Source organism: Muscardinus avellanarius (genome assembly GCF_963383645.1).
Source record: "Muscardinus avellanarius genome assembly, chromosome: 19".
Taxonomy (NCBI): Eukaryota; Metazoa; Chordata; class Mammalia; order Rodentia; family Gliridae; genus Muscardinus; species Muscardinus avellanarius.
The window spans coordinates 29,607,524-29,619,285 of NC_137805.1; positions in this window are offsets into that span (position 1 = coordinate 29,607,524).

Here is an 11,762-nt window from a genome sequence, read left to right on the forward strand (position 1 = left end):
AAATAATAGACTGAGAATTGGGGCGCATACCTGTCACCCCAGTACTTGAGAGGCTGAGAAGGGAGGATTGCAGGTTCCAGGCCAGCCTCAGCGATATAGTGAGACCCTCGGCAACTGAGTGAGACCCCCGTTCCTAAAGAAAAAGTTTGAAGAAAAGGCTGGGGGTAGAATGCCCTTGGGTCCTGCTCCCAGCACCCTAGACATACACAGAGTAAGTGCATGCCAAAGTGGCCTTGAAATCATATTACCTGTAGATTTAGCGTCTCAACTGTGATACTATTGACATTTTGCCAAATGTTCCCTTTGCAGGAAAGGCCGCACCGCCCCCGTGGAAAACCACCCCCGTGAATGTAAGGAACCAGCATTCCCCGCGGCATGTCTGAGCAGGAGAGTGACCTAAAGGCCACGGAGATGGACGCGCCTGGGCTAATCGAGGGACTGAGCCACCGGAAGTCAGAGCATATTTTTTTTTTTTTTTTGGTACTGGGGATTGAACCCAGAGGAATCTACTTCCAAAGCCCATCCTAGCCTTTCTTTTTAGTTCTTATTTTGAAACAGGGTCTCCCCAGATTGGTAGGCTCATCTGGAACCTGCAATCTTTTTTCTTTTTTTTTTTTAAGTATTTGCTTTCTTTTTAAATTATTATTATTTTTGGTGGTACTGGGAATTGAACTCAGAAATATTCTACCTCAGCCGGGCGTGGTGGCGCACGCTTGTAATCCCCGCGCTTGGGAGGCTGAGACAGGAGGATCGCGCAGGTTCGAAGCCAGCCTCGGCTACTTAGTGAGGCTCTCGGCAACTTAGTGAGACCCTGTTTCCAAATAAAAAATATAAAATAGGTGCGAGAGTATAGCCTGGAGGTAGAAAAGCCCCTCGGTACCCATTCATATTCTCTCTCTCTCTCTCTCTCTCTCTCTCTCTCTCTCTCTCTCGTTCTGAAACAGATCTGGCTAGGTTCCTGAAAATCTCACTAAATTGTTCAGGCTGGTCTCGAACCTGCAATCCTCCAATCTCAGCCTCCCAAATACTGGGATTACAGGTGTGCATTGCTGCACCCAGCTGAACTTGTGTGTGTGTGTGTGTGTGTGTGTGTGTGTGTGTGTGTGTTGAGCCCTGGGGCATCCTTCCTCCAGGCTACACTCCCAGCTCTTTTTCTTTTCTGTGTTTGGAACAGGAGCTTGCTAGGTTGCTGACTGTCTTGCTAGATGGCCGAGGCTGGTCTGGAACCTGGGATCCTCCTGCCTCAGCCTCCCCAGCTGAAGAGCCCGCAGGAGCAGGCGTGCTTCCTGGTGGTCCGGCCCTGCTTTGATGAACTTGCTAGAAGACTCTTATTTTAAGGACACAGCTGTAGACTTCACTGCATTAGCTGCAACCAAGATTAAATGGAGCTGAGATTGTTCAATACCAATTTGGAATTGATGAAACGGTGACAAGCGGGGCGATCCAAACGGGGGGGGGGGGGTGTCATCTGTTAAGTGGCGATTATTGCAATTAGCCGACTCAGTAGACATAAATCATGCCTGCAGAAGGGCTTGGGGCAGGACACGCAGACAGTGGACATTTGGCCCCATAATAACGCGGTCCCATTAAAGTACACGCGTGAATTCTGAGGCCACACTAGCGCAGCTTCTAAATCCCCGGCATCGAGCCTTGCCTTGGAAGGAGGAAGATAGCAAATCGATGAAAGTCCGGAGTCTCCCGGAGACTGGACCATCTTGAGAAAAAGGCCACTCGATGCTTCCCGAATCCCAACCTGACGTTTCCCAGACTAAAGTAGTAGCTGCTTCTGGGGGATCGGGGCGGGGCTATGTTTCCTGGCACTAAGAAATAGGACCCAAAGTGGTAGATGGTGATTTATACAGCCCAACTTCACCACTGGGTCATCCCAAGCTGGCGCTGCATCCTCTCTCCTCTCTCCTCTCTCCCTCTCTCTCCTCTCTCTCCTCTCTCCTCCTCTCCTCTCCTCTCCTCTCCTCTCCTCTCCTCTCCTCTCCTCTCTCTCTCTCTCTCTCTCTCTCTCTCCTCTCCTCTCCTCTTCTCTCTCTCTCTCCTCTCCTCTCCTCTCCTCTCCTCTCCTCTTCTCTCTCTCTCTCTCTCTCTCTCTCTCTCTCTCTCTCTCCCTCCCTCCCTCCCTCCCTCCCTCCCTCCCTCCCTCCTGAGGGTTAAATCCAGGAGCATTCTATCTCCAAGCTACAACCCCAGTTGTTTTTTTCTTTTTTTTTCTTCTTCTTTTTTTTTTGCGGGTCTGGGGATAGAACCCAATTGTGGGCCACTAAGCCTAGCTTTTATAATCACATTGTGTGTGTGTGTGTGTGTGTGTGTGTGTGTGTGTGTGAGATGGAACCCAGGGGCTTTTCTACCTCTGGGCTATACTCCCAGACCTATTTTATACTTTATTTGGAAACAGGGTCTCACTAAGTTGCTGGAAGCCTCACTAAGTAGCCGCGGCTGGCTTCGAACCTGTGCGATCCTCCTGTCTCAGCCTCCCAAGCGCGGGGATTACAAGCCTGCGCCACCACGCCCAGTTTACAATCACATTTAAATCCTCTATTATAATAAAAATACATTTAACACTGGGCGTGGTGGCACTTGCTTATAATCCTAGTACTTGGGAGACTGAAAAGGACAATTGCAGGTTCAAGGTCAGCCTCAGCAAATAGTAACCTAGTGAGACCATGTTTCAAAATAAAAAATAAAAAAATAGGGCTGGGGGTGTAGGTCAGAGGTAGCTCCTGGGATTAATTCCCAGTACCAAAAAAAAAAAAAAAAATTATCATCTAGCCAGGTGTGGCGGCCACACTTGTAATCCCAGCCATTTAGGGGGCTAAGACAGGAGGATCGTGGTTCATGGCCAGCCTCAGCTAGCTAACTTTAGTGAAGCCCTTTGCAATTCAGTGAGACGGTGTTTCAAAATAAAGAATAAAAAAATAGGGCTGGGGGTATCGCTCGGAGGTAGAATGCCCCTGGGTTCCATCCCCAGTACTGAAAAAAAAAAAAAAATTGCCATCTTCTCCATTTTCAAGTGTTCAGGAATGTCAAGTAATAAACTGGGTGTGGTGGCACATGCTTGTCATCCCAGTACTTGGGAGGCTGACACCGGAGGATTACAATTTCAAGGCCAGCCTCAGCAAATAGTGCAACTCTCTGTCAACCTGGAGAGAGCAAAATAAAAATTAAAAAGGACGGAGGGTGTATTTTGGAGTTAAAAGTCCCTAAGTTTGATCACCAATATAAAAAATAAAGCCAGGCAGGCATGGTGGTGCACACCTGTAATCCCAGTACTCGAGAGGCTGAGACAGGAGGATTGCGAGTTCGCGATCAGCCTCAGCTACTTAGTGAGGCCCTCTACGATTTAGTGAGACCTTGTTTTAAAATAAAGAATAAAGCCAGGCATGGTGGCGCACGCTTGTAATCCCAGCATTCAGGAGGATCACAGTTTGCGGATAGCCTCAGCTACTACTTAGTGAGGCCCTTTGCAACTCAGTGAGACCCTGTTTCAAAATATAGAATAAAAAATAGGGCTGGGGGTGTAGCTCGGAAGTAGAATGCCCCTGGGTTCCATCCCCAGTACCGCAAATAAATAAATAAATAATTAAATTAAATTAAATAAAAAATAGGACTGGAATGGAACTCAGAGGTTGAATGCCCCTGGTTTAATCCCCTGTACTGCAACTAAATTAATTAATTAATGCATTTTCATTGATTTTTTTTTTTCGGTACTGGGGATGGAACCTGGGTTATTCTGAAGCACACACCCTAGCACTATTTTTTAGTCCTTATTTTGAAACGGGGTCTCACTGAGTTGCAAAGGGCCTCACTAAGTAGCCGAGGCTGCCCAGGTACAGCAACCCTCCTGTCTCAGCCTCCCGAATGCTGGGATTACAAGTGTGCGCCACCACGCTTGGCTTCATTAAATTTTTATTCATAATTTTATTTGTTTGTTTGTTTGTTTGTTTGTTTACGGTACTGGGGATTGAGCACAGAGATGTTCTCTCCTGAGTTATAATCCCATCTTGCCCTTTTTAAGTTTATTACTGGAAAAAAAGAGTCTTGCAAGCCAGACAAGGTGCCCCAAGTTTGTAATCTCAGTACTTGGGAGGCTGAGAAGGAAGATCACAGGTTCATGAGAAGTCTCAGCTACTTCGAAAGAAGAAAGGAAGGAAGGAAGGAAGGAAGGAAGGAAGGAAGGAAGGAAGGAAGGAAAGAGAAGAAAGGTTAAATTTCTGAGGCTTTCGCTCAGTTGCTGAGGCTGGCCTTGAACCTGTGTCTTCCTTCTCAGCCTCCCAAGTACTGGTACTACAGGCTTGGGGCATCATGCCCGGCTGTGTAAAAAATAAATTTTATTGTGTAGCTTTACGGAATGCAACGTGATGTCCTTAGATGCACTTAGGAACAGGTTCCCAAAATGATACAAGTTCGCCTGTCATCTCACATCATCTGCAAACCCCTTTGTTTCTGTAACAGAGCAATCCTTCTCCCTCTTCTCTTTCATCTTGCAAAACCGGAACTTCATACCTACATTAAACAATTACTCTACCCCGCCTGCAATCGCCAATCTTTCTGCCTATGAATTTAACCCCTCTAGGCATCTCCTGTAAGTGCGATCAGACCGCATTTGTTCCTTTTTGGTATTAGAGCTGGAGCCCCGGGGCCTTCTACCTCTCAGCTACCTCCACGCCTGGCCGCCTGGCTCCGTACGTACCGCTCTGTTTCACTTAGAAGAAGGTCAAGCTTCAATCATACATTACAGAATGTGTCCGAATTTTCTTCTTTTATAAGTTTGAATACTATTTTGAGGGGGTTTGTTTGTTTCCGTGGTACTGGGGATTGATCCTCAGGGCATCCTGCCTCTCAGCTAATCCCCAGCCCTATTTCACTTTTTATTCTGAAACAGGGCCTCCTCCCACACGCACACCTGTAATCTGAGTATTTGGGAGGCTGAGATGAAAGGAGGATCACAGGTTCAAGGCCAGCCTCAGCAATTTAGTGAGACCCTGTTTCAAAAATAAAGAATAAACCGGGCCTGGTGGCGCACGCTTGTAATCCCAGCATTTGGGAGGCTGAGACCGGAGGATTGCGGTTTGCGGACAGCCTCAGGTACTTAGTGAGGCCCTCTGCAATTTAGTGAGACCCTGTTTCAGAATAAAGAATAAAAAACAGGGAAGGGGGTGTAGCTCAGAGGTCAGATGCCCCTGGGTTCCGCCCCCAACCCCCCCCCCAAAAAAAAAAGAATTAAAAAAACATAGGGCTGGGGGGTGTAGCTTAGAGGTAGAATGCCCCTGGGTTCAATTTCTAGTACTACAAAAAAAAAAAAAAAGAAAGTAGGCTGAGGGTATAGTTCAGAGGTACCACAAGAAGAAGAAGAAGAAGAAGAAGAAGAAGAAGAAGAAGAAGAAGAAGAAGAAGAAGAAGAAGAGGAGGAGGAGGAGGAGGAGGAGGAGGAGGAGGAGGAGGAGGAGGAGGAGGAGGAGGAGGAGGAGGAGGAGGAGCGGCACATGCCTATAATCCCAGTACTTGAGAGGCTGAGACAGGAGGGTCATAGGTTTGAGGCTAGCCTCAACAAGTAGTGAGAATCTCATAATCCTAGCAAGATTTAAGGAGATCTTGTTTCCAAATAAAAATGAAAAATAAGGCTGGGGGTGTAGCTTGGAGGTAGACTGCCCCTGGGTTCAATTGCATGCTTGTAATCCCAGCATGTGGGAGGCTGAGACAGGAGGGTCGGTTGCAGTTCCTGGCCAGCCTCAGCTACTACTTAGGCCCTTTGCAACTCAGTGAGACCCTGTTTCAAAATAAAGAATAAAAAATAGGGCTGGGGGTATAGCTCAGAGGTAGAATGCCCCTGGGTTCAATCGCCAGTACCACAAAAAAAAAAAAAAAAAGAAAGAAAGAAAGAAAGAAAAGGAAAAGAAAAGAAAGAAAGAAAGAAAAGAAAAAACAAAAACAAAAATTATAAGTCAAACCCCTCGTGGTGGTGCACACCTGTAATCCCAGTACTTGGGAGGCAGAAACAGGAGGATCACAGGTTTGTGGCCAGCCTCAGCTACTTATTGGGTCCTCCACAACTTAGTGAGACCCTATTTCAAAATAAAGAATTAAAAGCCGGGTGTAGTGGCACAGGCTTGTAATCCCAGCAATTCAGGAGGCTGAGACAGGAGAATCGTGGTTCACGGCTAGCTTTAGCTACTTAGTGAGACACTGTTTCAAAGTAAAGAATAAAAATAGGGCAGGGGGTGTAGCTCGGAAGTTGAATGCCCCTGGGTTCCATCCCTAGAACCAAAAAAAAAAAAAAAAAAAAAGAAATTGGTCCGGGGGCTTAACTTGGTAGAATGGTCCTGAATTCCATTCCCATTGCCACACACACACACACACACACACACACACACACACACACACACACACACACAGAGAGAGAGAAAATATAAATGTATCAATTAAGCCTGGCATGGTGGTACATGTCTGTAATCGCAGTACTTGGGAGGCTGAGACCGGAAGATCTCTTGCTGTCAGCCTTAGCAACTTAGTGAGACCTTGTTTCCAAATAAAAAGTAAAATAGAGGTAGGTGTAGCTCAGAGATAGAATGCCACGCGGTTTGATCCCCAGTACTGGAAGGAAAAGAAGAGAAAAGAAGGAGAGAGAGAAGGAAAGAAAGAAGAAAAACATCCTAAGTAAAAAATGCATTTAATCCAGCCGCAGCAGGGGGCTCAGAGGGGTAGAAACATGCTTGGATGTGAGAACAGCACAAAACACCCACAAACACCCGCAACAGGGCCTCGGCTGTCCGGACCCCAGGTGGCTCCGGGTGGTCAGCAGCGCATGCGCATGCCTGGGGCCCACCTGGGAAAGGTCAAGTCCCAGGTTCCGGGTAGAGTTTCCACTCAATGTCTGTTGTTCCTGCATCATTGTAAAGTAGAGAACCCCCCAGTAAAATCCTCATAAATTGGGGATCGGCTGGGCGTGGTGGGCACGCTTGTAATCCCCGCGCTCGGGAGGCGGAGACAGGAGGATCGCACGGGTTCGAAGCCAGCCTCAGCTACTGAGTGAGGCTCTCAGCAACTTAGTGAGACCCTGTTTCAAATAAAGAATAAAAAATAGGACAGGGGGCGGGAGTGGTGAGTCGGCCCGGGCCACCCTCCCCCATCATGCCGTTTTGGCATGGGGCTGTAACTATTTTCTGTATTTCTATTTTCTGTATTTCTATCTTTTTAATAAACTTCTTTACATCTTCCAAAAAAAAAAAAAAAATAGGACAGGGGGTGTAGCTCGGAGGTCAAATGCCTCTGGGTTCCATCCCCAGACCTGCAAAAAAAAAAAAAAAAAAGAATCGCCTTCTAAAAACCTCGACCCTAGCCGCCACATTCTTGTCATCCCAGCACTTGGGAGGCTGAGGCAGGAGGATCGCAGGTTCGCGGCCAGCCTCAGCTACTCAGTGAGGCCTTCCAAAACTTAGTGAGACCCTATTTCAAAATAAGAATAAAAAATAAGACCGGGGGTATACTCGGAGGTAGAATGCCCCTGGGATCGATCTCCAGCACTGCAAAAACAAAACAAATCAAAAACCCTTGATACCAATAAGTCATACCTAATTTGGATGAGAGAAGGCTGGTTTTACAGAGGAATTATTTTTTTTTGGGGGGGTAGGAAGTCGGAGGACTGAACCCAGGGGCATTTTTCCCTCCGAGGTACACCCCAGCCCTGCCTCCTTTCCTTCCTTCCTTCCTTTCTTTCTTTCTTTCTTTCTTTCTTTCTTTCTTTCTTTCTTGTGGTACTGGGGGTGGAACCCAGAGGCTTTCTACCTCTGGGCTATACTCCCAGACCTATTTTATATTTTATTTGGAAACAGGGTCTCAGTTGCTGAGAGCCTCACCAAGTAGCTGAGGCTGGCTCCAAACTTGCGATCCTCCTGTTTCAGCTTCCCAAGTACTGGATTACAAACGTGTGCCACCATGCCGAGCTGTCGGTCTTTCTTTTATTTTTATTTATTTATTTATTTATTTAAAAATTTTTTTGCGGGTCTGGGGATGGAACCCAGAGCTACACCCCCTGCCCAATTTTTTACTCTTTATTTTGAAACCGGGTCTCACTGAATTGCAGAGAGCCTCACTAAGTTAGCTGAGGCCGTCTGTTAACATTGATCCTCTGGTCTCAGCCCCCCGATGCTGGGATTGCAAGCCTGCTGTCTTTCTACTGACTTTTCTTGCAATACTGGGGGTGGAACCCAGGGGCATTTTACGTTCGAGCCACACCCCAGCCCTAGTTTTTACTCTATTTTGAAACAGGGTCTCACTGATTTGCAAAGAACCTAAGTAGCTGAGGCTGTCTGCGAACTTTTCACGCTCCTCCTGTCTCAGCCTCCCCAATGCCGCTTTTTTTTTTTTTTTTTTTTTTTTTTGTGGTACTGGGGATGGAAACTTTCTACCTCCGGGTTATATTTTATTTGGCAACAGGGTCTCTTAAGCCAGAGAGGCTGGCTTCGAACCTGCACGATCCTCCTGTCTCAGCCTCCCAAGTACAGGGATTACCAGCGTGTGCCACCACGCCCGGCTGTTTTATTATGAAACAGGGTCTCCCTGGGTTGCCAGTGTCTGGCTAACTTGCTGAGGCTGGCCTCCAACCTGCAATCCTCCTGTCTCAAACTCCCAAGAACTGAGATTACAGGCATGGGCCACCATGCCTGGGGCTAGGCATTCACTTTAAAAAGTTTCATGTCATCCTTTTCTCTGATTATTTTTCTTTGTGGCCCCACCCAGGTCTTTTGGTTGCTCTAGGAATCCTAAGTAATTAAATGCTAAATATGTATCCTTGGCTTCCTCCAGGGTTTTTGTTTTGTGTTTGAGTTGAGAAATTAGATCAAAATAGTGTTCAGCCGGGCGTGATGGCGCACGCTCGTAATCCCAGCATTCGGGAGGCTGAGACCGGAGGATCGCGGTTTGCGGCCAGTCTCAGCTACTTAGTGAGGCCCTCTGCAACTCAGTGAGACCCTGTTTCAAAATAAAGAATGAAAAATTGGGCAGGGGGTGTAGCTTGGAGGTCAAATGCCCTGGGTTCCATCTCCAGACCCGCCCCCTCAAATAAAAAAAAGTTCAAAGTTCCTATGTCCTTTCATTTTTTCTTTTGGTGGTATGGTTTGAACTCAAGGGCATTTAGCTACCTTTGCGTTCTACTTCCAACCCTATTTAATTGAATTTTATTTTGCGGTACCGGGGATGGAACCCAGGGGCATCCTACCTCCGAGCTACACCCCACGCCGGGCTCGATTTTATTTATTTTTTCTTGGAAACAGGGTCTCACTAGTTGTTGAGGCCTTTCCTAAGTAGCTGAGGTTGGCTTCAAACCTATGACCCTGCTGACTCAGCCTCCCAGGTACCGGTATCAAAGGCATGAGCCGCCACTGGGCTTACTGTGTCCTTTCCTTTCCTACCTTCCTTCCTTTCTTCCTCCCTTCCCCTTCCCTTCTATTTTTCCTTCCTTTCTTCTTTTTTTTCCCTTCTTCTTCGTGTTTCTGGGGATCAAACTCGGGGGGACATTTGGCCTCTGAGTTACAACCCCAGCCCTATTTTATTTTTATTTTGAACAGGGTCTAGCTAGGATGATGAGATTCCACGACTTGCTGAGGTTGTCCTCGAACCTGCGATCCTCTCGTCTTAGCCTCCCACGTACTGGGATTACAAGCGTGTGCCGCCACGCCCGGCTTCCGTGTCCTTTTCTTGATGTGACAATCACGGGGTGTTTCCATTTGAGGGCTACTACTCAAGATCTACTAGAGTGATCTCCAAAGACCCTACATTTCCCAGGTAAATTCTTTTTTTTTTTTTTTTTTTTTTGGTGGTCCTGGGGATGGAAACCAGGGGCATTTGACCTCTGAGCTACACCCCCTGCGCTATTTTTTTTTTTTTAATTCTTTATTTTGAAACCGGGTCTCACTGAGTCGCAGAGGGCCTCACTAAGTAGCTGAGGCGGTCTGTGAACTGCGATCCTCCGATCTCAGCCTCCCGAATGCTGGGATGACAAGCGTGCACCACCCCGCCCGGCTCCCTACACTATTTTTTGAGCTGCCAGCCTACTGTACACTCATTTAGGTCTGTGAATTACACCTCCTACCACGTTGCTGCCTTACACAGACAAGGTGTTGAGAATATCAGTAGATTAGCATGCCAGGTGTTAATTGGCTTTTTACTTAGTAGCAGAATTCCAAACTGTTTCTTTGTATTCTTAAAACGAGTCTTGACCCTTCCCATTTTGGCCAGTGGCTCCAATTTTTACCATATTCGCTTTAGGTGAAATGCAGAAAGCAATCGGAAGCATTCCCCAAGCGTGGCTCCCAAGTGGGAAGGGGGCCTTTCCTCAATGAGATTTTATTGACGGCCCCCAATACCAACAACATGTTCCAGCCCATTTCTCTTCTGCCTCTGGTTGTCCAAGCGCCCAGGTGAACACGTTTACGGGGCCAGCTCTCTACTTTGCCTGCGTTGCCGGGAAGTTCACCGGCAACTCTCACCAGCAGAGAACCCGATGAATAATAAGAAATCAAGAAAACGCCGTGCCCAAATGTGGAGGGTTTATGCCTGCACAGTCCCTTACAATGAAGTAAAATGTCAAATAAAGAGGCATGCCCAGGGGCACCAGGGGAACCCCAAAGGCTTCTTAAGAAGGGTGAAGATTTTATTATTCACGCACCAAGCATTCAAACCCACCAGTAAACATTCGGCCGAGTTCAATTAATAGAGTTTTGGTGCAAATGTACGCAGCACATACACACTTACGCCTTTAGAAAATTCCAGGCAGTTCTAGCATGTTGCAGGCAGTCGAAACTGTCTATCTTTTCTAGAATAAAGTCTGTATTGCAAAAAAAAAAAAAAAAAAAAAATTCCAATGATTGGAACTTTACTAATTCACACTAATTCCAATAACACACAGCCAGGCAGTGCCTGGGATGCTGTTCCGAGGGGAGATAGATAATTAATGTCTTGGTAATAAAATACGTTATCAGACACCCATTTTATGGAGGGATACGCTATCGCCTGCTATTCAGATATAGATATTACCTCCGTCCCTGCTTGCTTTTAATCTGCCTTTTCTATATTTAGTCGCTAGTCATTTTAAGTTAAAAAGAAATCCAGAGACCACGTTCAAACAAGAAACGCGTGCTTGTGAATTCCTATTAATCCTGGGGTATTTACAGGAGGGGACACGTGAATTGGGGGCCACTTCGCCATGGGCGGGAAGGCTGAATAAGCCGCCATTCACCATTCTCCTGTGGTCTCCAAAATCAACAGTTCAATCAAAAAGATGGAAGGCGAGGCAGGTTACATCCAGATTTATTTATTTATTTATTTATTTATTTATTTCTCTTTCTTTCTCTCTCTTTTCTTTCTTTCTTTCTCTTTTCTTTCTCTCTTTTTCTTTCTTTCTCTCTCTCTTTTTCTTTCTCTTTTCTTTCTCTCACTTTCTTTCTTTCTTTCTTTCTTTCTTTCTTTCTTTCTTTCTTTCTTTCTTTCTTTTGGTAGCTGTAAAAATTGCACCAAAGTATCTCACTGTGACAAGACCTCTCTTCTGAGCTGATGGACATCAGCTTCATAAAAGTAGTTTTTGGGAGCGCACTCCCGAAGACTCCGTTTCCAAAACTTTCCTGTGCGTACTTTTTTTTTTTTTTTTTTTACCAATTATACTTTCCCCCTTCCTCTCTGCTGCTCCCGGGACCCGAGGAGTCCCGGCGAGGATGGGTCCCCTCCGATTTCGTCCACGCCCCGGCCAATCGGAGGCC